Genomic DNA, 6,038 nt, shown 5'->3' with positions numbered 1-6,038 from the left:
GGTAACTGATTGCTTTGTTCTTGTTATAACCGCTTGTGAAGCTAATCATAGGATGTACCCAGCTTGCTTTTAATACTGTTTTTACTGAACTCGCTAGCCAGCTAGTAATGTTCTTCCTTCATTAGAATTTCAATTGTGAAACCAAAATAACACACACAGGTAGGTAGCCTAGCGGTTAGTGTGTTCGCCCAGTAACCAATACAGCGCTAGTTTGATTCCCCAAGCCGACAAGGTGAAAATTCGTACAATGTGCCCTTGAGCAAGGAACTTAACCTTAATTGTGGGGGGGTGCGTGCAACTCAATATTAGGAAAGTGTTCCTAATGTTTGGTATACTCTGGATAAGCACCTACAGAATGATTAACATTATACACACGTGCAAGGACGCAGGCATGCAAATACACAAACACCCCACCTTTTTGTGACTCACTCTGTTTTTGAGGGGTAATAATGGCACTACATTTAGTGTTTCAAACTAATATTATTTAAGCTGACGAATTGACCACACAGCACAACACAACAGAGCAAAGAATGTGCCTGTTCATGTACACTGAAAAGCAATTAACCATAAACGGAGTGGAATTTGTCACAAAGCAAACTCCGGTCCAATATCTTCAACCACAAAGAACTCAGCGAATCAGAGAATTCTTTTAACAGAGTGTTTTCCATTAGTACAACAGCTTCTTCTTTTTCTTCAATCACTGTTTCCAATGTTTCTGTTTGGAGTTCTATGCCAAGGAGTGCCAGCACAACAAAATCATCAGTCACAAAGCAAAGCCCTGGCAGAATTAAATAGACTTAAGTCTTTCCTCACTAAACACTCTGATTATACACCTGAATGAGGAGAGGAGCCAGAGGAGCACTATGGTCTCCACTTTAATTTACCGCCACAGGACTGACATGTAAAGGAAAAGGCAACCGGCTGTTTGTTGACTACTTTTGTTCATGCTGATGTTTCAGATGAAGCAAAGACATGCATTCTCTGCGTGCCTACATTGCATTCCATGGCTCATTTCACTGAAGATTCATACACAGTCTACTATTAATGGTAAAATGGCTGCTGTGCTACTAGCTCTTAGGGAACTTTGCAGTATTTTGTTATTTTATGTGTTATTTCTTACATTACTAGGCCTGGATATTGTTTGTTATTATATACAGCCGGGAAGAACTTTTGGATATCAGAGCAGTGGTATTTCACCAGCATTATGACCAGGATTACGACTTTCCCGAATTGGATCCTTTGTTCGTACCCCCCAGGGAGAGACTGATTTAAAACACAGCCAGCGGAAAATAAGTACTCGGAGTGGACTTCTAGTCCGACTCAGGAGGCGCACACCACCCACCGCTTCCGAGTATATTACTCGCTAATGTTCAGTCTCTGGATAATAAAGTTGATGAGGTCAGGGTGAGGATTTCCTTCCAGAGAGATATCCGCGATTGTAACACACTGTTTCACGGAGACATGGCTCTCTCGGGATATACTGTCTGAGCCTGCACATCCAGTTGGGTTCTCAGTTCATTGCGCAGACAAGAATAAATATCTCTCCGGGAAGGAGGGTGGGGGTGTATGTTTCATGATTAAATACTCATGGTGGGATTGAGATAACAACGTACAGGATCTCAAGTCGTTTTGTTCACCCGACCTAGAATACCTCACAATGCAGACCGTATTACCTCCAAAGCGAATTCTCTCCGGTTATAGTCACAACCGTGTATATTCCCAAGCCGATACCACGACGGCCCTCAAAGAACTTCACTGGGCGGCCAGCTCTAGGAAGAGTATTGGTGGTTCCAAGCTTTTTCCTTTTAAGAATGATGGAGGACTTCAATGCTGCAGAAATGTTTTGGTACCCTTCCCCAGACCTCATGGCTTGGTTTTTCCTCTGACATGCACTTTCAACTGAGGGACCTTATATAGACAGGTGTGCTTTTCCAAATCATGTCCAATCAATTGAATTTACCACAGGTGGACTCCAATCAAGTTGTAGAACGATCAAGGATGATCAATGAAAACAGGATGCACCTGAGCTTAATTTCAATACTCATAGCAAAGGGTCTGAATACTTTTGTAAATATGGTATTATTTAATACATTTGCAAAAATGTACTTTTTTTTGCCACGCAATTGTTGTTTACCAGCTCTTTCATTATTTATTACTTTTATATCAAAAACTTTTGTAGGTATTTTTCTTAACTGCATTGATGGTTTTAAGGGCTTGTAAGTAAGCATTTCACTAAGGTCTACTACACATGTTGTATTCGGCGCATGTGAGAAATAAAATTTGATTTGACAAACATTGGCAGTAGAATGGCCTTACTGAATAGCTCAGTGACTTTCAATGTGGCATCATCATAGGATGCCACCTTTCCAACAATTCACTTTGTCAAATATCTGCCCTGATAGAGCTGCCTGATCAATTGTAACTGCTGTTATTGTGAAGTGGAAATGTCTAGGCGCACAACAGCTCAGCATCAGTGGTAGGCCACACAAGCTCACAGAACAGGGCCGCTGATTGCTGAAACGTGTAGCACGTGTAAATTGTCTGTCCACGGTTGCAACATTCACTACCGATCTCCAAACTGCCTCTGGAAGCAACTTCAGCACAATAACTGTTAGTCGGGATCTTCATGAAATGGGTTTCCATGGCCTAGCAGCTGCACACAAGCCTAAGATCACCATGCGCAATGCCAAGAGCCAACTGGAGTGGTGTAAAGCTGTTGGACTCCAGCCCAGTGGAAATGCATTCTCTGGAGTGATGAATCACGCTTCACCATCTGACAGTTCGTTGGACAAATATGGGTTTGGGGGATGCCAGGAGAATGCTACCTTCCCAAATGCATAGTGCCAACTGTAAAGTTCGGTGGAGAAGGAATAATGGTTCGGGCTATGCGACTTAGTTCCAGTGAAGGGGAATCTTAACATTACAGCATACAATGATATTCTAGACGGTTCTGAACTTCCAACTTGTGGCAACAGTTTTGGGAAGGCCCTTTCCTGTTTCAGCATGACAATGCCCCTTTGCACAAAGCGAGGTCTATACAGAAGTGGTTTGTTGAGATTGGTGTGGAAGAACCCTGACCTTAAACCCATCTATCACCTTTGGGATGAATTGGAACACTGACTGCGAGCCAGGCCTAATAGCCCAACATCAGTGCTCAACTTCACAAATGCTCTTGTGGCTGAATGGAAACAAGTTCCCACATCTAGTGGAAAGCCTTCCCAGAAGGCCTATCTTGTCCATATTTCAACTACCTGACTTTGTTTGAAGTAGTACTAGACCCTGCGGTTCTCAAGTGTATTTTTAAGTCAGCAAATTTCTCTGATTGTCAAATTCAAAAGTTGGTGTTTTTCTCCTAGATGTGTTTATATAGTACATTATATCAAATTCTGCATGTGGTTTATTCTACACTGAATACACAATAAAGAACACCTGCTTTGGCCTTACTGTTATGGTTTTTGTTGTCCTTGATGTCTTGTTTTCTGTTTTCCTTTGTCTTTCTCTTTTGTTGATTTTGTTGGTGGAATTATAATTTTCTTTCCTTGGTGGGGGGAGGGGTCTCAGATGGTTGAGTGGTTAAAGCTAATCCAGGTGCAGGCTATGATCCCTTATTGATGTCACTTGTTAAATCCACTTCAAATCAGTGTGGATGAAGGGGAGGAGACAGGTTAAATATTATACGCCTTGAGACAATTAAGACATGGATTTTGTATGTGTGAAATTCAGAGGGTGAATGGGCAAGACAAAAGATTGAAGTGCCTTTGAACGGGGTATGGTAGTAGGTACCGTTTGTGTCAAACTGCAATGTTGCTGGATTTTTCACGCTCAACACTATCAAGAACGGTCCACCACCCAAAGGACATCCAGGCAACTTGGCACAACAATGGGAATCATAGTCAACATGGGTCAGCATCCCTGTGGAACACATTTGACACGAATTGAGGCTGTTCTGAGGGAAAAAGGGTGACGGTGTTCCTAATGTTTATTATAAAACTGGTTGTTTGGATCCTGGATGCTGATTAGATGAGCAACGTTCCAAGCCGTGCCATATTGGCCAAAGACACACCTATTGTTGCTAACAGTTCAATCTGAAAATTATCACTGCGGCTCCATAAGAATATCATGTTCATGTTGCTGTCCGAATCATCTCTTGTATTTATCTCAACTCACACATTTGTCATGACTGTCCTGATCAGGTCAGGTTACAGGAGACCACAGCCCTTCAGATTATCTCTCAACCTCAACAGAGGAGGAGAGATCTAGGGGTCTGAAGATGTGGTCTCCTGTAACCTGACCTGATCAGGTTTTATGACCCCTCACGCCCCTGGTAAATCTTAGGCCACAGACAAATTCCTTTTGTCCTGTTACTATGGAGAACCAGCCTCAGAACATTAAACATGAAATAAAGGGACTTTGGAACAATGGTTTCCGTCAGCCACAATGGTGGTCATGACGATAGATGGAATATGAAAATGTATGTCATTTTGTTTTGTTATTAAAGGTTAATAGATTACATTATTACGAAAACATTAACGCCAACCGTTTACCTAGAATATGTTTGATGTTTATACATTGTACGTTGTGTGGAAAATGTCCAAATCAAAGAGAATGTTTTGGTAAGATGAAAGGTGAAGTTAGTTGTCTAAAATTGGATTTGAGTAAAATCTAGACCTTGCCTCTTAACTAGGTACGCCCAGTGAAGGGCCCTAAAGGTGGTTATGCCCACTTCTGACACGAGGGTATAAAACATGTGAGTAAAGAGTTTACAGACAAGACGACGTGACTCAAGCTGCAGCCGAGGTCTAAAAAGTCAACGAACCCAGAACACAACACAAGTTTGAAGACAAAAATATTTTTCTACCCAAGCTACGGATGAGTAGCTGTGTCCTAAGCGGGTGAATTCAAGTCCAACCACCTAGCCTCCATCTCCCATCGAATCGTGGTATCTACACTGTTTCATTCCTACGCTGTGAGCTCTGAGCTACAGAGCTGTCTGTCCTCAGAAAAGCCCTTCCAGAGCAAGGGCGAGGGAACAGACTCCTAAGCCAAAAGGACACTGACATTGTGAGGACGACCAGAGAAGTGCGCTGGAGAAGTGCGTCATTGAGCAGCCTGGACGGTCCACGCGGAGAATCCATGGAGACCTTCCCCACGTAATTACATCATTATATTCTGACCCATAAGAGCAGCAGTTTGGGGCAAGGCTAGGGTTAGAATAAGCATAGCTGACAAATTCACCCAAATGTATATTTCTTTCGTATATTTTATCTTTTTGGCTCTTTTAAATCCCCATTTTTGGGTAACACGTGCCATAGTGTGTTGGCCTGTCATACTAAGTTCTAATCAATAGCCTAGAATGTGTTTTTGTGTATCTTTTATCATCATTTTAGCTTTCTAGCAAATAAATACTCAACTAAGATTGGTGTGGTACGAACTCATTGGTGAGACCCGGGTCCGTGCAGATTCTCGGATTATACGACGTTCAGAACGAGATTGTAGAGGTAACTGATTAATTAGCGGCTGTTGTAAAATCGATATTCTGATATTCTTTGAGTTAATTTGGGAAATAGAAACTCAATAAAAACGTATTTTCCCATGGTGCCCCAGGTTAATGAGTTAATAATTGCTTGATTCAGTTAATCACACAATTAGAAACTTTTAATCATTTGATGAGCAACAGTCGTCACATTAACTAATACAATGTCATGACACATGATTTCCCCTTTTTTCCAGCCTAGCATTTATTTTGGTACAGTGGTTATTAACAAAGCCTTGCTGTCTGCCTGTTGGACCTCGCAAACAATGTTTCCTTTTGAATTTCGATCTCTGTGGACAAGACAATTTTTTTTTAACCCAAACTAAATCACAAATTACCGTCATTATCATGGAAATATCCAAGTAAATGCCAGTAAGCTAGTCAACTTTAGCCAGTTAGCTTGGGTACTTGACAGCCATTGAGGTCAGAACGCTCGGATCAACCCAGTGTGCGCTCTGAACGCTCAGAGAGCGAAACTCTTTACAAAACATTTACAAAATAGACA

Source organism: Oncorhynchus tshawytscha, linkage group LG10 (assembly GCF_018296145.1).
Source record: "Oncorhynchus tshawytscha isolate Ot180627B linkage group LG10, Otsh_v2.0, whole genome shotgun sequence".
NCBI classification, from domain to species: Eukaryota; Metazoa; Chordata; class Actinopteri; order Salmoniformes; family Salmonidae; genus Oncorhynchus; species Oncorhynchus tshawytscha.
Note: the sequence above shows the minus strand (reverse complement) of the source record.